Here is a 26,102-nt window from a genome sequence, read left to right on the forward strand (position 1 = left end):
GTGTTTAAAGCTATAGATTACCTAGTGAGTTAGTATTTTAAAATACATTCCCAAGAGTAAGACTGATAAATCACAAACTACATCCCAATGTACATCACCCCGTTATATGAGTGTAGCAGTCTCTCACCAGTATCATCAGCAGTGCCCCTTATTATATAAGCATACATTTTAATTTGTTTATTTAATAGAGTAAAATTGTACCTGAGCATTGCTTCATTTTGCATTTATTGCTTGGTAAGGTATGATACTTCTGATGGCTAAGGATGTTAAAGTACCTTTCCTTATGCGTATTGGCCTTCCATATATCTGTACAAGAGTTTGCCATCCTAAGATAATAAAGATTTTTCACATGTAAAAGGAGCCAAGGATGCGGTTATGAGAATCCTAGTAAATAATGTAAGTGGTATCCATATGCTAAAAAGCAAAACAAAACCATACCCAAATGCTGAAAAACCTAGATGTTTAGGAAAATAGTTAGTGATTTTTATATGCTTCCTGACGGCTGGAGAAATTGGTCTGACTAAGTATCATGAAGGTACCACATTTCAGAATGTCCTTGGATAGCACCTTTATTCTAAAAACAAGGATGCAGTTTGCTCAAGTTACATAATTACATCTTATGGCTCTTGGGAACAGTGTTCTTTCCTTTATACCATTTATCCATTTCAACAGAATTATATTCACAAATATTATATGTTATCATAAAAAGATAGTGTAGTGTGCTATCCTTGATCTGCAGTATTTTGTCCTTTATATTACATATGATTCATGGTGCCTGTACACTTCAACTTATTTTTCATTTTCAATTGTATTCATTCTTTCTTCAGTGGATAAATTTATCATGTAAATTTAAGACTTCCTGATTGACTGACTGATTGAATGAATGAAAGAATGGATGAATGAATGAATTAAGAAGTAAAACACCGCAATCCTAAATAGCAACCTCCTATGTTGGAAACAAAAATCCATTCCTAGCAATGACAGACATTCCCTTACCAGTGTGCTGATTGGCCAAATTGGAGATTTAAGAGCAGTAATCTTCCAGAAAAATACTGGATCAAGGCTTATACTTGACCTTTCTGATATTTGTTATAGCTCAGTTTTCTCGCTTCCTAGCTTTCTTTAGACTCTGAAATGTTGGGACTATGCTAATCTCAACAGGAACTTTACAGCTTTTGCGTTCCCAGATATAAGAGCATATTTGCATAGTGTGAACTTTATATTGACTCTTATGATTCCTTAGATAACATGCCTTTGATGTATTTTAAAGTGAATAAAATTCATCTCCTACATAACTGAGATGGAATATTAGAGAAAAGTTTGCGTTTCATTAACTCTAAACCTAAAAGCCACCATTTTGGTAGAACAAAAAAAATTGATTCCCACGTTTCTTTGGTCATGATCCCTAGTATAATTATGGATATAACTTCCCAATAAGTTTGCATTGGGAAGCAGGAATGATTATATTAATTTCACTATTTTATATCTCCATGTTTGTTCTTGGTAGAGGGAAAGATATTTTCCTACCTATTTCACTTGATTATGAATTAGTATAGTTTATGAGCAAAATTAAATGACACTCCAAGTTAGAAGTACCATAAAAAGTTCAGATAAAAAAGAGAATGGAGGATTTTAGTAACAGAAATAAGATTTTCATCAACCATTTCATCTGCACCTTCCTATAAAACAGTTTTCTTCAAATGATTTCATATTCAGAATTACAAATATAAATCATTTTCAAAGCAGACTAGAAAACAGTTTGTCATGATATAGTGACTAGATAAGACATAGGGTAGAGACAGGAGTTATAATCTACCATTACAGTTTATATTGTTTCTGCTTTGATTACATAAATGCATTTGCTGAACCATTTTTCCTCTGCTCATTGAAAAGATGAATTATATGAATATATTTTATGAAAGATAAGCAATCTTTGAATGTATGATAACCCTACTTTATCAAGTAAATTCTTTTTACTATATTGCTGGATATTTTATTTGGTATTGGTATCTCTAAGTGAAATTAGTATATAAATTTTATTTGTATGCCCTAAATAGGTTTTGGTATCAGTGATAAGCGAGATTCATAACATTAATTGGAAAACAAACTATACTTTAAATCCCTTGAACATTGCATGGACTTTTCATCTAAAGTGGTTGAAAAAGTTATTCATTAAATTAACTGGGGACATTGCCTGCTTTGAACATAATTCTTTAACTACCTTTTTTTTTATTCTATTGAATTGGTCTGTATTATTCTTTTTCTTGTTGTCAGTTTTATTCTTTTACATTTTCCTAGAAAACTACCAATTTAATAAAGGTTTTTCAATGTGTCAGCATAGAATTGCATTCCTCAAAATGTTTTTTTTTTTAGATATTAGATTCAGGAATTGTTAATGAGTATGCTATATATTCCTGATAATACAAATTTGTATGCTATAAAAGGCGAATTGGAAAACTACAATATGTATATATTTGTCTTCCTATTCTGAGAAGTTCTAGAATCTTTTTAAAATTTATTTGTTTATTTTTCTTTAAGCTAGTGTTTTTAAAATATACTTCAACATTGACAGTTCTCTCACCCACACAAAAACATGTCTATAAATACGCTGTAAAGAATGCTTTGTGGAACAATGGTTCTAAAACACTAGTAAAATAAATGAAAAGTGTTCTCATATATTTATTTATCTGACTATTATATGTTGCTCTCATAATTACAAAAATCATGAACGGATATTGAAAAAAACATATGAATACAAATGTGAATAAAGTTAGTGAAAGTCTTCATCCTTCTCCCTTAATTTGTGCTTTATTTCATAGAAGTTTGAATGGAATGGTTATTCTCTTATTTTCTTTCTTAATTATAAGGTACAATAGTTTAAGTCTGTGAACTAGTTCCCAATACAAGGAACTTTTTTGTGGATCATTTATATTTTTATTATCATTGCATCAGTGTTTTCAAATATATCATTTTGATTTCTCATGTAAAACAATAAGAACTTGAGAATGTTTCCGTTACTTTCTAGTTTGTTACACTGTAGTTGGAGAGTATGCATGCACAGATTTGACTTTAAGGAATTTATTAAAGTGTTCTATGTAGTCTAATATATAAGTAGGCTTTTAAATATTTGTAAAATTATATAGTCTTTCCCTATAAAGTGAAATATTCATATAAATCCACTTGTTCATTGTATTATTTATGTTTTCACTCCTTATGCAGTATCTAGTCAACATTCATTTAAAAAATTCATATATAATGCCAAGGTTGTAATTGTTCCGGATGAATACATAAAAAGATGAAGGAAATAAAGATGTTTGCAAAGGAATGTTATAAATGATAATAATTGCATTCTTAAAACTTTCATTGATGCATTTATTTTTTCTTATAGATCGGCCCAAACTTAGGGTGATATTTTGAAAAATTCAACTACAACAAATGATTCTTCAATTTTGTGTCAAATTTATAACCTGTTTTCCTTTAGAATGAGTCATTCCTCCATTCAGCAACTATTTACCGAATATCTGTTATATTCCAGGCATTTTTGTGGGTTGCTGTGAAGGTACTAGTTAACGGGAGAGACAAAAAATCCAAAAGTCACTCCTCTCACGAAGCTCATCTTCTAGTATTATAATAGTAGTATTATAGTAGCATCTTTGATACTCTGTTACTTGACACTTGTAGTTTTGGGAAAGTGTGTATTGATTTTGGCATCTGTTTTTTGTTAGTATACATATTCAGTTTAAATTGTCTACTTTTAATATTTGCATCTATTTCTTAAGTTTTTACTTGTGGTTTAATTTTACCTATCCTTTAAAAAAATTTTTTTTTTTTTACTTTCTCCATGTCTTTCTAGATGTCCCACAGGCAATTTTCTAGTTTCTGGGGATTAAGCAGAGTACAAGACAAATAAGTTCGCTGCGTCCCTGGAATTGACTTTCAAGTTGGAAGAGAAATATCGTATTGGAGATATCAATAAGTGATATGAAGACGATAAAAAAGGTAATGGCATTAAGAGTCATAGGGAAGGTGGGATGATGTATTTTAGATAAATGAGCAGTGAAGATCTCTCTGAGGAGATGGCATTTTCTAATTTCTGAATGAAGATCAAAATCCAGCCATGCAAAACTTTAAAGGAATGGTATTCTAGGGAGAACATGCATGGAGTAGGTGGGGGTGAGAACGGCACGTAGGAGCCGGATTTGTAGAGTGGGTTAAGGATGTAACAGATTGTTAAAATGAGTCTGTTCCCATCATCAAGTCTGGCCTCAAATCTGAGACAATCAGTGCAAAGTCTCCTTTCATTCAAGGTACTAGAACTTGTATGCAGAACTTGCAAAGGAGGCATCCAAAACTGGTTCTTCTACTTTTAGCCCATTACTCATGACATTAATACTTGAGCCAAAGCTAAAAATTCATTAGAGAAAGAGAGGCCATGAAGATAGTAAGGAATTCTATGAGGGGAGGTGTAGGAGTGCCCACAGGTGCAGGCCTTTGGCACCTCCCCACCTGCAGCTAAGAACAAGCTTAAAAGATAATGCTCAGAAAGACTGACAGGTGTTGGTTGGACAGGCACTCCATTGGTGACCTTGTCAAACCTGAAAATACCTGAAGTTGGCTTAGGGCCCTGGAGAGGCAGAGCTGAGAGAACTGTGTTGGAAACAAACTGAGGTCCGGAGTTTGGCAGGTAAGGGTTTATCTATGGAACACATCTGAGTAAGGTAGCTGGGCAAGAGTCAGCTTGATGAGAAATGACAACTTAGTTGATTGAGTCTATGTGTGGGGTGAAAGGCAGGGCAGAGAGAAAGAGGAAAGGTCATAACTAGTCACCACAGGGGGTGCTTCCCACATTAGGGTGCTGCAGGTAAGAGATGACAGCGACACGTCCCAGAGGGAAGAAGGAAAGAAGCTTTGAAAAGGAAAGAGGATGTAACTTTTGCATTAGAACAAACTAGATTTCATAATAGAAAAATGGGGCTTTTAGTCAATATCTGAAAGTCATTAAAAATTATGAAACCTGGGATTGCACTCAGTGGTGGAATATGAAAAATGTTTGTCTTTATAATCTTGTTACTGTCGAGTTCATCTTTTTCAATAAATTGGCTGCCAGGACTTTGATACAATTTTTTAAAAGTCTTGTTTCTCTTGCTTTCCACATATATATACCTTCTCTCTGTTTTTCTTGATATAATCTAAACAGTAGTTTTAATTAATATTTTAAAAATAATTTCATTTCCATGAACAATTTTTAATCTTTTAATTACTTTTTAACCATGAGTATTTTATTAGATTAAAATCTTTGGTTAACCATGAACCTATTGTACAGTTTAAATCCCTTTCAAATCACCCATTTATTGTTCTTCTATTTTTCATTTAATTGAACTCAGTCAATTGGAATACATTTTGGAGTAATTACTTTTACTTTTAAGAAATTATATTGGCCTTTTAATATCTGAGAATGTCTTCCCACTGCCCTTGCATAGAAATAAAGATTTGGTTGTACAAACAATTTAGGACTTGCGATCGTTTTCCTAAAATATTTTCTTATTTTTTGGGAGGGTGGTGTCATTTTCTTACGTTCAGAATTGCACAAATGTTTGATGAGAACCTGATTTTTTGTTATAAGGGTATTTGTAGAGGTTTTATCACTTGTTTTGGTTTTCCTCATCCTTTATACTGCTAAGTTATGTCTAGGCACGGGATTCTTTTCCTTAGGTAAAATTGTTTTTGAAAAATGTTTTGGCATTTTTTTCAGCTCTAAAATGTTTTCTTTTTGTGTTTATTTCATCACTGTCCTAATCCATATATTATGTTTCTCTTTCTGAGATCTATATTACATGCAAATTTAACATCCTTATTTTTGTATGATCTGGTCCCAACAAAAAAACAGTCCCAGTTTCGAAACTGTGGCAGTGATGGCATTTTGACAGTGCTCTTTCCTGATTAGTTTTCCAGATTTCGTGTTTTCATAGAAATCCCGTAATGCCTCTGTGGTTCCAAACCTACCTGCATGCTATCTAACCTAAATTCATCAAAGTTTCAAAAGATTGATGATTCCTTTCTACTTGCAGCCTCATACAGTTACCCCCTGACGCCAATCTTTTTTTTTTTAGCCATTTGTGTGGAAACCTGGGGTAAGATACATCTGCCTATATTTCAATAACCAAGCCAGAAATGCAAAAACACCTATTTTGAACAGTGTTAGATTTTGTACTCTTATAGAAACATCTACAACCATATAATTGAATGTGTCCCTAGGATAAATTTATATAATCACAATTATTCACTCAAAATTATGATTATTTTCAATTTTTGATGCATATTGTCAAAACTTTCCAGAAATGTAATGTCAAATTATGAGTCTTCTAGCAGTGTATAGTCTCTGTCATTTTTTTTTTCATTTTGATATGCTAAAAATTGTATCTTGTTTAAATACATTTGAATTTTTGTAGGGAACACTAAACATGGTTTCATAAAATGATGCAAGGTTTTGTAAATTGTCTGTTCAGATTTCTCATATTTTTAAAATAGGTTGGGATCATTTTTTAAATTTGAAAGGGTTATTTGCAAACAAAGAAGAATACTGTCCAGATATTAGCTAAAAGAGGCCCACTACTTTTTTTTCATGCATGTCTTTATTTCTCATCTACCAATACATTAGATAAAGGGATTGTCAGTCACAAGGTTTTTACAATCACGCAGTGACAAGATAAAAGCTGTATAGTTATATAATCATTATCAAAGATCAAGGCTCCTAGATTGTAGTTCAGAATTATCAGGTGTTCTCTTCTGGCTGTTCTAATATGATAAAAACTAAAAATAAATATCTATATAATGAGTCAATAGTCATAGCCATTTGTTAATTCCTAACTTCTCAGTTACCACTCCTTCCTCTCATTTGATCATTCTCTCAATCTTCAGGGATATCTGGGCAATGGTAATTGTTAACTTCTTGTTGCTGAAAAGAGGTGCTCATTTTATGGGGTAGAGGAATGAAGCTGACTGATATTCTTGGGAAGACTGGTACCTCTGGGTTTCAGAGCTTATCTGACATAGGAGAAATCTGGAGACTTTAGGTTTCTGAAAAAAACAAACAAACAAACAAAAAAACCAATAACTAAAACTTTTAGAGAATCTTAGCTAGAGCCCAGGGTATTCTTTAGAGTTTTCAGAAATACTGTTGGTTGAGGCTTGGCATACTGTGGCCATTTGTAATATGTGGCTGAAGCTTGCATAAGAATAGCCTCCAGAATGACCTCTCAACTCTATTTGAAATCTCTCAGCCACTGAAACTTAATCTTGACTTATTTCTTCTCCCCTTTTTGGTCAAGAAGGCATAGCCAATCCCATGGTGCCAGGGCCAGGATCATCCCTGGGAGTCTTGTCCCATGTTGTCAGGGGGAGTTACACCACTGGGTGTAACTCTCATACAGGGAAGAGTAGTGAGTTTATTTGCAGTTTGGCTTAGAGAAAGAGAGAGAGAGGAGGCCCTACTACTTTAATGAATAGATTCTAAAATGCATAAAGTCTCATACATAAGACACAAGTGTCCATCAACCAATGAATGGATGAGCAAAATGTGGTACATACATACAGTGGGATACTATTCAGTCATAAAAAAGAATGGACTTTTGGTACATGTGATAATGTAGATGAACTTTGAAGATCTCATGTTGAGAGAAATAAGTCAGACACAAAAGGACAAAAATTGTATGATCTCACTAACAGGAAAAAATTTGAATAAGTAAATTTATTATGTCAGAAATTAGAATATAGGTTACCAGAGGCAAGGATGGGTATAGAGAATGTGGAGTTAATGTTCAAGTTGTACAGTGTTTCTATTTTGGGTGATGGAAAAGTTTTGGTAATGGATGTTGGTTTGGATAGTACGACATTGTAAATGTAAGTAACAGCGCTGATTTACATATTTGAATGTGGTTAAAAGGGGAAATTTTAGGTGGTAAAAATGTTATCAGAATAGGGGGTGCAAGGGTAGTTCAGTGCTAGAATTCTTGCCTGCGATGCGGGAGACCCGGGTTCGATTCCCAGCCCATGCACTACCCCCCACCACCACACACCCAAAATTAACAAGTAATGCTGCAATAATGGGATACTAACATGGGAATAGAATGAAATGTGACCCTCAACATAGAGCATATAAAAAATATATAACCAGAATAAAAATGAAAAAAACGTAGCATCGGGCTGTATAACACACAATTGAATCTTATTTGTAAATCATGATATATATAATAGTACAATTCTAACACTATTCTCTCATCATTTGTAACAACTATACCACACCAATGCAAAATGTTAATAATAAGGGTGATTTTACTGGAATTCTGTATTTTCTGCATAAATTTTCCATCAGCTTTGTCTAATAAACAGAATATGCATTATTAGAAAACAGAAAGAAAATGCATCATTGTAATCAACCCTTATGACAAAATAAAAGACAAAAGCACAATTGGTCATCAAAATAGATGCACAAGAATTATTTTATAAAATTGAATAACCATTTAAGAAAAATAATTTTATAGCACTCAACTGTCGTTTATGGTAAAATCTCTTAACAAAGTTGGAATAAAAAATTGCTACCCTTATTTTGATAAGGGACTTCAAATAAATTACACCATACTAGTTCATGAAATATTGACTACATCTTTCAATAAATGGTGCTGGAACAAGTATATAAGTATGTGGAAAAATGAACTTTGAACACTTCTTCACAATGTACTCAAAGATTAATCTGAGGTTGATCATAGGCCTAATTATACTAGTTAAATATATGGAGTTTATGAAAAAAAAGACAGTAGAATTTTTTTGGTCTTGTGAGTAGTCAAAAATTTCTTACATAAAACATAGAAAGTAGTAACCAAAAAAAAATATTGATAAATTAAATTTCTTCAAAATTTAAACTTCTGTTCATCAAAAGGGATGGGGTATAGAGGCGGAAAAGGTGAGATTTACTGGAAATGGCATTAAGTAGCTTTCAGGGGAGGGGAAACATTCTATAAGGTTAAAATGTTAAAATGGTACTCCAAAGATTTGTCCGTTATCAGTGTAGGTAAATTTTCATCAAAAACTGAAAATTTAATATTTGACTATAAAAAGTATGAATGCTTTGAGAATGGCAGAATGTTGATAATTTTTAACACTTGGTAAAAGATACATAATAGTTTTTTTGTCCTTGTTTATTTTGAATATGCTTGAAATTTCCCATCATAAAATTATAAATACATATTCATATGTGGGAATATATATCACAATATTAACAGGAGTTAAAAATGGTAAGGTTAAGAGGGTACAAAGGTAGTTTGGTGCAGTGGTAAAGTTCTCACCTGCCATGTGGGAGACCTGGGTTTGATTCCCGGTTCATGCAGTTTCCAAAAAAAAAAAAAATAAGCAAAAATAAACAATAAAAAAACAAGTAAAAAAAATCAACAAATGGTGCTGCAATAATGGGATACTCACATGGAAAAATAATGAAATGTAACCCTGCCATACAGCATACAAAAAAAAAAAAGTGGTAGGGTTATGGGTGATTTAATTTCTCTTTTGTTTATATCAAAATTTCTAAAATAAACAGACATAACTTCTGTAATTGGGGGAAAGCAATTTCTTTTTATTTTAAAAGATCACCTCTTTCCAGACAAAGATTAGGCAGCCCAATGAACATCAAAAATGACAATAGCGTTGATTTTATTGTATATACGTAGTCGATACTTGTTTTCATAACCAATTCTCAAAACTTGAGAAAAGTATATACTTTTGCTTATTTGTATGTTAAATTAATTCATTGATAGCTTTACTACATGGTGGCAAACAAAAATACTAAATAAAAGTGTGTTGAATTCCTGAATTAATGAACATATTTATTAAAATTTGCTGAGTATATTTTTGGTGATAACAGATTCTGAAACAATGAAAGAGAGGGTCATAGTAATCTTCTGCTTATATTAAACTTGGTTAATTTTTTTTCTTAAGGAACTGTTTTTTGTGAATGCATAGATAACATAATTTCAATTCAATGAAAATTAAAATGACTTTTCTTCTTGATAATGATTTGCATAGGTATTTTTTGCTTCAGTATTTATCTAGATAAGAATTTTATAAGTATCCCTAGACTGTCTTTATCAGTAGAAAGTAATAAGTTGAATATAAACTCTTGTCCAAAACTAATACAGGTCTCCCTGGGTCTAAGTGATGGGAAACTATTACTTCATAAATTCCCATTGACCTTAGCAAAAAAAAAAAAAAAAAAGGAACAAATTCTAGCAATCAAGTAGAAGAATGGTTTTTGAACTTCTAAACACTGAGTCTACTGTAATCATTTCTCATGGTTAAAATAACAAAAACTTTCAAGTGTCACTAATTTAAATAGGCTTTTTAAAATAACATCCAATAGAAACTGTAGGTTTCATTCAGTCGTTGTATAACAATTCTATGTTCGTATGGACTAAGCAAATCTGAGTTGAAATATAGGGGAAAATAGATATCATTAAAAGGAACTAGAAAGAAATATTTATTTTTTACTTTCTTTTTTCATCCTTCTAATTAATTTGGACTATTAATTGAAAATGGACTATAGACCAGTTATTAGCATGCTTATTATTCAGAGATGTGAGGAAGTACAGATGTAACTGCTAGTTGTACTCTGCTTTGAGATTTTAAAGTTTCTTTCACAAACATTGTGCCTTTTAATATTTGGATCTAGCAGGTGAGATAGCTATTATTCTACACAATCTATAGGTAATAAAATATGGACATCAGAGAAGATAATTTAACATGTCTTTTCAGATTCCCCAAACAGAAATTTTTCCCAAACTTTAGCTGCTTCTAACAATAGATGGAAAGAAAGGAGTAGATGGATTTTGAGACATATGTATTTTATGTGGACTTTGTTTATTCATCTGTTCAACACAAATTCATTTATTTCCTTTTATGTGATAAATCACTGTTAATGGGAAATTAAAATACAATAATGAACAACACAAGTAAACTCCCTGCTGTAAGGAAGCTTATACTGTAAAAGGGGAAAACCAAAACTTAATCAGCATATAAGATGAAAAGAAAAGTGTTATGTAGGTGGATTCCAAATTTGGCTAAGATGGTGCAGTTGGTAACAGACAGATGTTCCACTGGAGTACAAAAAGAGAAACCTAATCTATAGTTTTAAAAACATTATAGGCTGGGTGCACAGGTGGTTCAGTGGTAGAATGCTCACCTTCCGTGTGGAAGATCCAGGTTCGATTTCCGGAGCATGCACCCAAAACAAAATGAAAGATTATAGGCTTTGGAGAATTGCTAAGGCAACAAGGGGATATAATCTCTAAGAAACAAGCAGTTGCAAGATTAAGTAAATGAACTTTTTTTTTACTCTATGATTTCATTTATGTGAGAGGTTCAGAGAGACAAAAAATAGATTAACAGATGCCAGGGACTGGGGGTGGGGGGGGGGAGTAGAAAATAGGGAGAGGGGGAATAGGGCACTGGGTATGTTACTGGGGTGATGAAAATGTTTTAAACTTGGTTTGTGGTATTGACCACATATTTGAGAATACACTAAAATACATGAATGGTACAACTTTTAAGGGGTGAATTTTCTGCTGCGTGAGTCATGTATCAATAAAGCTGTTATTAGAAAAAGAAAGGGAGGTAGCCACTGTGGATGTGAGTGCCCACTAAGGCCCCATGAAGTGAGAGGCGAGGTACAGACAGGGGACTGTCCACAACCCTGGGTCCATGACTCAGGGCACTGTCCATTACTGGGGTGTGCCCAGCTGAACGGGCCCCAGGCATCAGTGGTCGCCTCCTGGGTGGGAGAGGGGGAAATGGGGAACTGTCCATCCTCCAGCATTTTCCGGGTACTGATCAGCAGGTACATCCCATCTGTTTGGGTGCTGCGATGCGCACAGACCAGGGAGCAAATGAACATTTTATAGCTACCTTTTCCCTCAAGAGTTTAAACCCGGAGAAGGAATGATGAGCACAACAGAGACCCTGGAAGAAAGCGCTCTCCTAAAAGGTAGAGAAGCAGCATAGCTTTGGGCAATAAATTAAAAAGAAAAGAATCATAAAAAAAAAAAAATGAATAAATAAGGTGAGAGGCCAGGATCCCCATAAGGAGAGTTGTGCAAAGAACTCAATCCACACTGTGTTGGTTTTCACTCAAGATATTTTCTAAATTTAAAGCTGCATGGGTCACAAAATTAAAAAATATCTTGGTTTTCACTCAAGATATTTTCTAAATTTAAAGCTGCATGGGTCATTAAGTTCCAAAAAAATCAAAGAAAAATCTTTGATAATCTTTACGTTTTATGCAAACCAGGGTTAGTGTTCAGAACTCGCCTGAAAACACCTCAGGTGTAGCTGGAAGGCTACATCCAAAGGCAGTCAATGAACCAAAAGTAGAGAAAGACTTGACACTAAAATCCACCCTCAAGCCAGCTCATCCATGATTAGATTTATTAGTTAATCCCCACTCCATTTGCCCGGCAATGAAAAGACTAAATACTCTTTGGAGAACCCCCACATTCTCTACAAATTTTCATATACATTATCTCATAGTCAGCTAAAAATACTATGCATTTTAAAAAGGCAGATTTCCAACCAAATCAAAGAGAAAAAAACAGACAATGGAAACAGACCCATAGATGACTGATTTTGGAATTAGTAGACAGGACTTTAAAATAGATATTTTGAAGAAAATAGAGGAAATGTTGAAAAAGCAAATGAAAAATGGGGATTTTTTGGAGATACTTGGAATTTATAAAGATGAATTAAGATAAAATTCTAAACTGAGAAATAGAGAATCAATTGAAGTTGCCAAAAGATAAATTGCTTTAATCTCAAGTGCTTTGAAATACATAGCCTGTAATCCCTTGGTAGAGTTGCTCAAGAGGTATTTTTTCTGCTTTTACTATAACAGACAGGAGATCAAAGGGTTAGACTGTGTGGCATTGTACATTAGTTCTGTACCATGCGGAAATGCATATAGAAAGACCAAATTTCTCTCCTTGGGAGGAAAAAGAGGAGGGGGAACCAGAAGAAGATTAGAGAAAATGAATCCCCATAACCAATGAGAATCGGATCAAGATGATGAAGGCTAAGTTAGTTGGTTCCAGTCTTTGCATTTCAGAGATATGAAGACCTTTGGCAAAATTCCTTTTGGCCACTCTTGAGTTTCTTTTCTTTGGTTGTCTGTGTACTGCAATGTTTAAAGCAATTTGTATTAAAATATACTGAAAATGATAGGAAGTATAAGTAAATATGTCTTTGAAGGTAAAATACAACCCTCAACTGACCTCACCTGCACATGTAGCATGAGTGAAAAATAAACTTTTGTTTCTTATGTCTCTGAGATTGTTACTGTATGTTACCGACATGTAACCTGGCCTCTCCTGTCTACAGCATTCCCTAAGCCCGCTCCTCTTGAAATTTTCCCCATCTCAGTTGAAAGCAATTCCAGTCTTCCAACTGTTCATACAAAAGACCTACTAGTTTTCTAAGTTTTTTTTCACATCCCAAATCCAATCTGACAGCAAATTCACCTGGCTATACCTTCAAAATATATGCTGAATGTAATGATGTCTCACTGCCACATTAATCTGAGCCACCATCACTGCTTGCCTTGATTATTGCAATAGCTTCTAAATAATCTATTTTATTTTATTTTCCCCCCATTCATTTTACTCTAATGATAGTAGCCAGTCACTTTTTAAAGCACAAATTATGTCACTTCTCTGCTCAAAATTTTATAACATATTATCATCTCACTGGAGTAAAAGCCAAAGTCCTTAGACTGGCTTACAAAGCTTGAAATGATCTGACCATATGCCTTCTCTCTCTACTCTTGTGCACACTGCTTCAGAAACACTGGACTTCTTACTGTTCTTAAGGCAAGCCAGATTCATTCTCACCCTGAGACCTCTGAACTTGCTATTCCCCAAGGCTGAAATGCTCTTCCATCTGATATTTGCATGGATCAATCCTTCTCCTTCTCCATGTATTTGTCAAGTGTTACTTTCTCAGAGAGGCTTTCTTGTTTCCCATTGAAAATTTCAACCACACAGTGCCTTTCTCATGGACAAATTATTCTATATATCGTCTATCACTATCTAACATACAATATATTTTGTTCATTTGCTTTTCTAATTTTCCCCCTCCATTAGACCTTAAGTTCCATGTGAGCAGTGCTTTTTCTCTATTTCTAAACTGGCAAATAGCCATTGCTGAGAATTGTGCCTAGTAGGTGTTCAGATCTTTTTAAATAAAAGAATAAAAATCTGTGTGTGAACATCACAATGAATATAACAACAAAATATAAATTCATCTGGACTAAGAAATATCCTTTTTAATATATGATTATTTATGGGAAGATTACTTAGTATTAGAAATTTACTTGTGGGAATTCATTTTTTAAAACTTTTTCAAATTAAGTGCTAATACTAGCAACCTTGAAGGGGTAGAAATTTCGAGTAATGAATAAGGTTAGGTATAGTTGGAAAAAGGAAAGAAAAGAGATAGGAAAGTACCATGGCCAGATAATTAAGAAATAAAACATTTGAGTGCAGAAGGCCTTCATGGTCAAAATAGTCTAAGGACTAGATAATAACTCTGGTTTCTAGAAAACAAATATATCTCCAAGAATCTCATGAAACTCTGTCCATTGAGTTGGGTCTTATATTCTACTGGATTTAGACAAACTAAACAATGTAACATTTAGTTTACTCAGCTATTTAGGAGCAAATTAATACTCATTCGGTAAACATCATCGAATTCTTATATTATGTTCCAGAAAAACTGCTAGAATTAACTTTATTTGATTTAATTTTCATAAAAATCTTGAAAGAGACTGAGCAAGGATTGAAGTTCATTTGACTATGTGCTGCAGAGAATTTTGTCAGATACTATATTTTGAAGGATTGTGCAGGTAGATATCCCAAAAGAATATTAAGGATTTTGGTTATCTATGGAAGGAGGCAGAGAAATCCTGTTTAATGCCAAAACATATAAATTTAAAAAAACAATAACATATTATCATTCTAATCTTCTAGATGAGAAATATGATCCTTGGTTGGCCAAAGCCACAAAGCTTTTTAAAGAGTTTAACAAGAATTCACATCATATTTTTTCTGTCTCCAAGTGCTTCTTAAAGATTAAGGTGCCTAAGATTTGCTAGATATATTATTAAAATTATTAAGATTTTGATTCTGTAGGTCTAAAGAGTGGTTTGTGATTCTGCATTTCTAACAAACTCCCAGGTAATATCAATGCTGCTTGTTCCTGTATCACACTTTGAATAGAAAGATCCTAAAGAGAGATGGATGCTAAGATATTGAAAAGTGACAAATGCATGAACCACTGGCTTGAACATTTGTAATGCTTACAAAACAGAATAGTTGAGCTCTCATATTTTGTGTGTGTACTACAACATGGCAAATCTCAGCATGCAGCAAATACCTTGATTATATCTCCATTAATAGAGGAAAATAATCACTAGGTGAAAAAAAAAGGGGGTGATAATCAAAACAATCAACCACATCATACTCCATTAGGACAGCAGCGATAAGACGGGAAAGCCCTTGGGTTTCAGCGTGCTTTTGCATACAGTGCTGCATCTGTTAGAAGTTTTTTTGGCTACACCTTTCCAGCCACAGACTTGATCGCCATGTTGGTTACTGGGGAGGGAAGCACAAAACTGAGAAATTGGTATTAGGTGTTTTTTTTTCCCCCTTCAGAAATTGATCATGATTGAATGGGAGCATTCCAAATCATTGCATCGAACTAAACTTTAAAAGTTTTTGGATATAGTTGGATATCACTCTTTCCTCTCTCATACAAAATCCATCTGCCTAGTAACTGCCTGAGTCGGAGCACACACGAAAAAGATCACATCAAATATAGAATGAAATAAATAATTTACTTTGCCCATGCACATTTGATACATGCTCTAAATTACATTTTGCAGCTTTGGTATATAAACATTTGGAATGTAATCCAGCTGTGACATTGCTGGCATTTGGAAATTCTATTAAACTGTCTTACTTAATTAGAAGGGTATTACTTTGATAATAGTTGATGATCCATAGTATTTTAGAGAATCATTTAGAATAACTCACTACTAATTTTAAGAGGCATTTTATATTATATTGGTCCTTACATGACAAAACAAAACTTGCTTTTAAGACTTATATGTAGGTGCCTTCAGTGGTTACTTAACTTTAAACATAACCAAGGTTTTTAAATGTAAAAATCTTGTAAATTTGAAAAGAAAGAAGAAAAAAATGAAACACATAAGAAACCAAAAAATGATGTTTGAGAAGACTTTGTATAGCTCCTGATTGAATTATTCATATGCAACTGAAAAATTATATTTTATTTTCCTCTGTTGGTCATTGACGTCAAAACCATGAAGCCATTATTTTATTTTTAATTATAACCTTTTCAGTTTTCTGCATTCCATTTCTTTTGAAGTTTATGCTGTTCACTATGTCAGTTTCCACCCCAAGATGACAATCTCATTTTCTGGAACTACTGAAAACTCATGAACCATGCTTTTCTATGAGTTTTTAAAATATTATTTTCTCTTGATCTGTCATGTGAAATATTGGAGGCTAGTAATAATAAGTCCATTTCTATGGAAATGGTCTAGATATTATTTAATCAGTCTTGCTAGGCACTGAGAAATTCATGAAGTGCTTGTTGAAATTCAATAAGCATTTCATGCACACCTGAATTGGGAGATTCTGTTTAGAAAAATCAGAAACTGGTAGATACCGTTAGTAACAAATACTATACCATCAATTCAAACTGGTTATGAAACATCCGAGTTCTTAAACTCATTCTGAGTTTCCTTACAGCAGTGTGAACTGAAGTGTGCCTACAAGGTAATGAAATCCATTTTCTTGGGTGCTTTTTAAAACCATCTCTCTGAATGCAATTCCAGAAGAGGAGTTCCAAAAAATGTCTCAAGCCTTGGTAGCCTCACTGCAATCAACATACAGCCTCCCAGGACGCTTTCTTAGAAGGTCAACATTCATTGTGGTATTTGTTAGAAGGTCCTTGTTATTTTACCATCACACCTTATAAGTTGGTGTAAGGCACTTTGTCACTGAAGGAATGCTTTTCACAGGTCCTTGGAGACGATGGTGCAATGAACCTCATTCATATCTGAAGAGGCTGAAAAAAGAAAATAAAATCACATCCATTTTATCATGATTGTACCTCCTTATCCTGGCATGGATACAATTATAATTGCTCTCCTTAAAAGCTTGATCCAAAAGCCCCCGAAGTAAACAGCTCTCTCTCATTATCCTACGGCAAGTGCACAGCCGCTCAATCCTGCCCTGATTTTAAGACAGAGGGGGAAAAAAGTGCATGCAAATTGTTCTGAAATAAAGAGAGTTTCTACTAATGTTTTCCTATGGGTGATCTTACGAGCATATTAGACATTTGTAATTACACAGAGCTTAAAATATGGAACTGCAAGCATGTTAGTAGAGTGTAATCTCAGTGCTCAGAAGGTGTTGGGCACTTGCGGTGAGCTGATTTCCAGGACTGTGTTTGCACCAGCTCTCCAGGGAGCTGAAGCTGCCAGTCCACCCTCCTATCTCCCTTGGTGGAGACTAGGCGGCAGCAACAATCTGTGTGGGCGAAATCTGAAGAAATGGAAGAATAAAGTAAAGCAGGAGAGGAGCGATGTACATGCACAGCAGTGATGGAATAAACGACACAGCTTGAATTCGCCCCTGCTTCTGTTCTTGTTTTTAGACTGCTGATGTGCACCGCTTTCTTTCCCTGTCCTTTCTAAATTAGCAAACATAATCCTTACAAGCACCTGGCTGCCTTGGTCCTAGACCATACCGTTGTCTGTCTTCTTTCATCTGTCAATGTATTACAAAATATGAATGCAGTTTCACTGCTTTAAGAGATTTACCGGGAGCCTGCCAATATTTTTTTCAAGGGCAAGAACACTTAAAAATACATCTTTCCATCAGAATTTCAAGCACTGGAATAATAAAGGGGTGGAGATGAGAATAAACGAATGGCTTAGGGGAAAAATCACAGTCTACCTTACAAAAGTAGCAGTTTTAAGAATACTGTTGTCAGCACAGAGCCGTGATTACATTGTTTCATAATTCAAATGAAAGGATAGATTACATTAGCTAAATGTTATGCCTGCAGTTTTTTCTCTCAACCTCCAAGGTCCCCATTTGCAAAATACAGGATGCAGTATGATTTGTTTGGAATGCCATGAATAGACCAATCACACAAATATATTTTTGGTTGGTTTGTGCAATTATTGAAAATCTTTATCAGTATATCAGTATGCCCTTTTCCGGGATAACACGGATGTGTATATCCCCTTTGGTTGCTCATGTGAATTCAGCTCAGCCGCTAGAAGTTCTGCACCTTGTTGCAATTAGCTGTAAACATACAATTCCCAAGGTAGACCATTTAAGGCACTAGGGGCAGGCTGTCCTTAGCATTGCTTAGACACAATCAGATAGGTTATTACTCAGAGCCAAACTGCATTCTTCCTAAGGTAGTCTGCTATTACCAGTTGAGCACTACACAGGAAGCAAGATGGAAAGATGTGAAGCTTTAAAGTCTCCTGTTGGAGAGGAGTCCTGAAGACAGTAACAGAAGTGGCAGCCAAGCTGTGTCTATTGCCTATATCATAAAATAGAACCATCAGTTCTGCTTTCCCCTTAGTGAAAGTGAAAGGTCACATACTGAAAGAGGGAGCAACAATTAGAGAGGAAAGATGGCAGGTAAATGCACACATGGCAAGGCAGTGAAGTTAAAATGCACTTAATTCTTCCAGGACACTCTGTTATAAGAGAAATAATCATGGCATGAAATTGTTGGAATTTTAAAATAATGTGTATGTGTGTGGGGGGGGTGGATTTCCAACTATGTGAAAGTTTCAAAATGCTTTTGGGAATTCTCCTTTGCAAGTGTGGGTGTAGCCATCACCTAGTTGTGTTTTTGATAAGTGTTTTTATAAGTACCACACTTCAAGTGTATTCTAAAATCTGTGCTATAGAGCTGATGTGAAAATAGCCTAATTTTAAAATTATACTTCTGTTGCTGTTACTGCATGTACTACTTTTGAAAATAATTACACTGCTTAATATCTTGGAAACTTATGTTGAGAAATCGCATGAATAAAATATCTACCAGGATTTTCATTTGACAGTATGTGAATAAAATGGATCCCAGTACCAAATTTATGTTATAAAATTTTGGACTCACATTTGAGGAAGAATTTTCCAAATACAAACTTAAGATCTTTGGTATACATTATTACTTTAGCTATTAGCATTGAATGCAGTCAAATCTTTCTAAATTCCAGCAAAAGTTTGTCCAGGTAAAGGTCTGGCTCTTCATTTAAAATGTTATAATTTCTCTAAAATGAAAACTCTGGCTAGGTTACCTCAGATTCAGAGAAAACATATTTCCTTTTTCAGGGAAGTTAGCTACTTCAAAGACTATCTAAATACTTCTATAGCTTTTAGTCAGTAGGATTTTCTTGTGAAGTAGCATATTTGGTTAAGGTCATGGTATATAGATTCAGACAAACTTGGATTTCACTCTATGGTCTGCCACTTACTTGCTTTTGGGATCTAGAAAAATCAACATTAAGTCAAGTCTCAGTTTCTAGATTTATAAAATGGAGATGATAAAATTTATCTCATGGGGATTTTTGTGAGGCTTTAAATACTATACTACTTACTTAAATAAACATAATATTGCTTAGGACAGCGTCTGGCACATATGAAATGCTATTATTATTAAATAGAAAACAGATGGTTCAAGTCATATACTTGGCAGGTAAGTCCTCAAGGTTTAATAATATCGGCTCCCAGGTACACTGAAATTTGGGGCAATTAATAATAATCTTATTAAGAGCCATATATAAATTTCTCAGTGTAGTACAGTGACACTGAGTATCAGCACTGGAATTGGCCTAAAATCAAGAATTCTAAACTGTTTGTGTTTCAAAAGAAATTAAAAGAGTCCAAAATATAACAAAAGTTAAACCAGGCAGAAAAACAAGTTTATTTCAATGAAATGAAATTAAAAGTGCTGGAGGTATCTGAGATCATCTCTTACCTTCCACCAATAAGGAGAGTAAAGAGATGGAGAGAAAAGACAAAACAAATTGTCAAATGATTCAGCAATACTTAGTGGGAATTCTTCATCTTCAGGTCAGTAGATCAAACATGATCTCAGGCGTAAAGAAAACTCTAAATAGACTCGATGCTCCAACTGTGAAAGGGACAGAGTATGATTAAGCTCTCATCCACCCAGCACCACTCCAGACTCCACTCATCCAGGGATGAGTCATGCCCTGATGTGCTCATTGCCCTGGCACAGCCAAAGCAGTGATTAAATATCTCCTAGCTTTGGAGCTGGAGGGAACCTCTGTACTAATTCTCCCTCATGCTTAAATTAAGGTTGGTTCTGGAGGATATCCAGGGATTGCTAGGGATTTAGGAGGACGGTCTTCTGCAAATCATCCCCAGGAACTGATGCCAACAGGCTCTCTACTGAGCAGATGAAGTGTGGGCTGGGAGTTCTGGGGCTAATTTGTTTGTTATATATGGTGAATGTTTTCAAATAGAAATTATTAATTGTACTTTAAAAATTGACTGCATAAAATGTAATTTCAGTTAGCCTATACTCCAGATGCTCTATAGAAGATAAACAGCTGAAAATACAAAAACATTTCTTTACTCAACATATGACCAAATAATTCCTTCAAATAAAATATTATTTTTTTCCTAGACTCTATTATTTTGATGCAGGGAGGACATTATTATAATTATCCCAAAAGATCTTTTCTAAACTGCTTAAAACACTTTATCTAGGTGAGCTGTCCTGGAGCCTAAGGGTAGATGCTGGTTGGTTTCACTGGTTGAAGCACAAATACTACCAGGGTCACTCGCTTAAGGATTCAGAGATTTTGACCTAATTCATTTCTAATTCGATGGTGTAAAAATGGAAATAATGTCAATTTTCAATATAAACTGCATAAACATATGGAAATTTTCACTTGAATTTAAATATACCAATAAATTGAAATATGGAAACTCTGAATACATGACTTAAACTTCCTAAGTAAGGGAAAAAATAATGAATGTAAAAAAATCACCTTTGACTGAATTCAGTTTTTACTCAATATGGGAACATCAATGTATTTTAAATTTGGGACTATTTCTTTATATGTAGCTGAATTTTATTTCTATTTTGTATTATTTTTATCATTTGCTTATTCTCTAATAGTATTTGTTCAGACGTCTGTCTCTTGAGTAGAAGCCATATATTCCTCAACTTGTAACCCCATATGACCCACTACATTGTGCACACTTAGTGCAGGAGTGAAAGCATGTTTCTTAAAATAAGGGAAGAGTTAAATACAAGATACTACAGATATATGATAGGATATTATGTGGACATGGAAACTGGAAGAATATTTGATAACATGGGGCTATATTCATAAAATAATTTGAAAAGACCAAAAGCAGAGGACAAGGTTTTTCTTATCATAAATACAATCCCAATTTTAGGTATACAGTCATACATATTCATAAAGGAAATGCTGTAGATTAATATACCAGAGTAATCTTCTGTGTGCCGAGGGGGTTGGGCAATTAGAAGGTGAGGAAAGAGACAGAAGGTCTTTTTCTTCCATATTTCCAAAATTTCGACCTGTTTCTGCAAAAGCAAACATGTATTAATTTTGTAATTAATATGCACTGCAATCATGTTTTAAAATGCATTTTGAACAATAAATTCATTTAAAAAAATAACAGAATTTAGCATGAAATTTTTGAGGGTCACTGCCTTATTTCATTCTAATATGAACTTATGTCCAGAGAAAATATTGTAGTTATCTTTTATTATTTGACCAAGGATGGAAGGTGCAGATAAGTTCTTTGTTAAACTAGTACTCATTGGGGGAAGCCAACTACTCTGTTTTCTCCTAATTATATCTCCAATTTGAAATTTTATATACTGAATAGAAAAAAAATGAGTAAACATAAACTAAGCCAGTCCACTTGGAAAACAATGTCAAAAAGATGATAAGATTTGATCTTAAACAGATTTAAACTGGTTGCCAGCTCCAGTAGCAAAAAAAAAAAAAAGTTTCTTTTTACAGCGCTGGTAGAGTATAAGATAGAATAATATTTTGAGTTTATCGTTTAAACTTTAATTTGGTCCTAAATCAGTTCTCTGCACTTTTTTCAATTTATATGTATTTCTTCCTTTGAGGCAGTAATAAATGTTGAAAGAGTCTATAAAATACAAGTGCCATCTGATATGTTGATAAAACAAAGCTACAAAAGATCACACCACACAGTCAAGACCCAATTGAGCAAGAGTTTTAACTGTAATCTTAGTTGACATTTATCTAAAATTGTCTCCTATTTTGTCACTACACTATTTCAGGTATGAGTTTGAGTGCTCCATAAATCAGAGGTTCTCTAATTCTGTCTGAAAAATCAAGGCTGATTTATTTAAATTTCTCTGAAATCCCAAGGCCCTTAGAGAATGGGTTATTAAGTAGAGATGTATGGCTTTCAGAGAGGTGGCAGATTTTCAACTATAGTCTATAAAACCTCTACACTGCTCTAATTCTTTAACACATCAGTGTTCTCCATGTCAGAATAGAAGATAAATATATATATATATACAAACTGCACTTTAATGGCAAGCTTCAACCATACTATTTCATTGAAACAATGTTTCTCTTAAACTGACCTAGAGGAGCTTTCTAAAATAACGTTAAAATTCTATTCTTATGTGAAGTCTTCAATCTAAGAATTCTATTCATGAGAATTAAATATGGTTTCATTTCTGTTATGTATGTGGAAATTTTAAAGGTTTAAGTAAATTTTTGAATCACTTGTATGGATCAGTGCCAGATTCCTGTCTTATCAATTTACTATTTTGTAATAATATTTTCCCATTCAGCATGCATGGATATGAGGGAAATGATGTGTGCCCATAAATTAAATTACTGCTAGCCTTTATAATATTATATCTCTAAGTGTTTTGATTTTCAAAGTAAAGGATTACAAAACTCTAATTTTGATCTTAATAGGCCCCAACCAAATCTAAATTTGAATAATTATCTGGTCATATGTCTTTATGGCTACTCTGATTGCCTGATATATTACTACTTGGGATTTTGATACAAATTTAATATCTTGTTACACAAGACTTTATATAAAATGTGATTTCAGTTTCATTTAGTGCCTCAGTAAGAGCAAATGTTTATTAAATTCTAGGCCTCCAGAAAGCATAGTGTTTTCCCGTCTCTAACTGTACTTTTAAAAAATCAGCCCATAATTTACTACTATAAAGGAAAATACAACTTAATACTTGCTGAAATTATCTACTATAGCAAATATGTTAATGAAATAAACATCTTTAGATTAAAAATGTAAGATCTTCTGATAGAAATTTCAGAATTTATGAGGATCACTTCTGTCATGAATTTCTTTTCTTAAAATAACTCCTATAATATGTTATAGAAAGTCTAAGTGTTGTGTAAGTGTCAGGAATCATAAATATTATAAGGACGTAAAGTTTTCATTTTGTAAGACCACCGTTTTAGTGATCATACACTTACTGGCCCATTCCCCTAAGATCAACCTGGGGTAATAATAGAGGGGAAACACCCATAAATGGAGAAAACCACAAGAAACTTCCAGGGCTCCAGTTTGAACCAATGTGTGTGTGTATCTTATGTCAGGAGATGGGCAGGAAGAGCAAGGAAGAGAAACTTTGGCCTGGAGCATGGCAGTGCTGTACAAGGATAGAAAAGGAGCTCTTGGAGTTATACTCTTGTTTCTCCTTGTCATTGTTTTGGAACAGACAGGGCTTGTCCCTGTGCTGGCAGTGACTCCAAGTACTGGTGAGAGATTTGTCAAGAGTAGCCTTATGCATATGAGAATCTTAGAAAAACAGGTGAAAGTAACTAAATTTAAGCAATGCTTCTTTGGCTTTCCTTTCCAGAATTAATGGACTGATAAGTTGTAATCTAAAGAGTGTCTCCTGATGATATTTTGGGGAGAGGGAACGTAGGTAATGCCTTTTCTGATTCCAGGTAGTAAGAGGTGAATTGTCTGTGATTTTCTGGTGGCTGAAGCTTTTCATCATAGGGCTCATTTTCTTTCTGTTCCTTCATCTCTTTGGAGCTGCCATGCCCTTCCCAGATTGCCTGACAAGTAATTGGCAGATACAGGAGTAAATGACCTTACAGAGTAAAATAAATGAATATCAACACATCCTAACACACCATTTATTCAACAAACTGGTCTTTACTCTGAAGAGTGAGGCTTTGATCTGATAGACTAAGGTACCCAAACACTTTCATCCTTTACCCATGGAATAGTCTATTATTGCTGGTCCAGGAAAATGCCATAAAGTTTACCAATATCAGAAAAAGGAACCCAAAATACACAAAAAGCTATTATGATAAGAAGAGAAAAAGAAATAATAAAATGTCCAGCTGAAGAAATACTCCCAAAACTACCAACCATGAGGCAAAGGAAAACTGGTATGCAACATCTATATAGATTACATCTAAGTAAATAAATTGTTGCATAAAATGTACATTGTGGTGAATCAGAAATCTAAAAACTGAAAGTAGAAATGGGAAACTACATGATGACAAAATAAATTAATTCAGTAAACAAACTGATGAAAAAGAGAAAATCAACTCAGAAGTTAGTAGTAACTTAAAATGTGTCCAAGGGTGAATAAATATGAATGGATATGCAGTAAGAAATGAAGAGAATAGAAATGCAAGAAGCAAAGGGAACCAAAAAACTATTTAAAAATGGTTAAAATATAAATCAGAATGCTAGATATAGAGGACAGGCACAGGAAATACAACATACATACAATTGGAACCACTAAACAAAAAGCAAAACATATAACAGAATTAAATATTTAAAGCGGTCCTGAAATAAAGAGACTTGAATCTTTCTATTGAAAGGGCCTATCTTGAATCTAGAATAATTCACCTGAAATGCTGGTTAAGCCCACAAAATACTGCAGTAAAATTTTTAACTTCAAAGGCAAAGAAAAATAGAAAACCTTCTGTGCTTCCAGGAAAAAAGAACTAAGTCACTTATGAAGGAAAGAAATTCAGACTGGCATAATAATTCTTAATAGAAAAATATGAGCCCATAATGGACCAACATTTTTTTAATTATTCAAGAAAAGCAAGGGTATACAGTATATTTTCTTCAAGCGAAATTGACTTTCAAGTATTAAAGTTGAATAAAAACTAGTTTAAACATGAAAAGCATAGGAAATGTTTAATCTATGGACATATCCTGAGATATCTATTAATGGACAAGCATCATCCCACCAAGAAAGGATGAAAAATTGAAGCAAAATAACGAGTATTTTTCCAATGAAAATACCTAGAAGCACTAGTAACAATGAGTCTAACCTGTAATTTACCTCTGAATGCCATTCACACAAGAAGTAATCATGACATTTTGTAGATATGGCTAATTCTGAGTCTGGAACAAAACAAGTAAGAGATAGGCCTGGGGCATCTTCAGCCAGAATTATGAAAGAGATCCCAAAGCTTTACATAAAAACTAGCCTGAAGGAAATTTCACTAACCTTATTAGGGACCATTTTAACTTCAAAAAGAAAAGCAACACTACTTGAATTTTATACACTAAATAAATAAATAAATTCACATTGATATTAAAAGTGGTAGATGACAGAGGTAGATAATGATAGAGAGACAGATGATATATTAGATAGACAATAGACAGGTAGAGATAGACACACAGTAGATAAAGATGGTGAAGAGAGGGTGGGCCACGGTGGCTCAGGAGGCAGAGTTCTCGCTTGCCATGCCGGAGACGGGGGTTTGATTCCCAGTGCCTGCCCATGCAAAAAAAAAAAAAAGAAAAAAAGAATGAGAGAGTGAAGTGGAAGAAAATGGGAGAACTTTAATTTACACAAGAATACCAGCTAATTAATTTGAAGGGAAAGGTTGAATTTGAAAATAAGCATTTTATAATACCACAAGCAGAGATCATCAAAAGTTACTG

The 26,102-nt window shown here is 33.9% G+C and overlaps 1 protein-coding gene across 6 annotated transcripts in view; it reads left to right on the plus strand.

The window, feature by feature from the left end:
* The window catches only part of SYT1 (synaptotagmin 1), a 1,262,805-nt gene that overhangs the window by 599,890 nt on the left and 636,813 nt on the right, over positions 1-26,102 (plus strand). For all 6 annotated transcript variants that reach the window (XM_077111509.1, XM_077111511.1, XM_077111507.1 and 3 more), the window contains one exon: positions 3,854-3,999. The gene's annotated coding sequence lies outside the window, so the exon portion shown is untranslated. The remainder of the gene's footprint in view (positions 1-3,853; positions 4,000-26,102) is intronic.

Source organism: Tamandua tetradactyla, chromosome 7 (genome assembly GCF_023851605.1).
Source record: "Tamandua tetradactyla isolate mTamTet1 chromosome 7, mTamTet1.pri, whole genome shotgun sequence".
Lineage (NCBI taxonomy): Eukaryota > Metazoa > Chordata > Mammalia > Pilosa > Myrmecophagidae > Tamandua > Tamandua tetradactyla.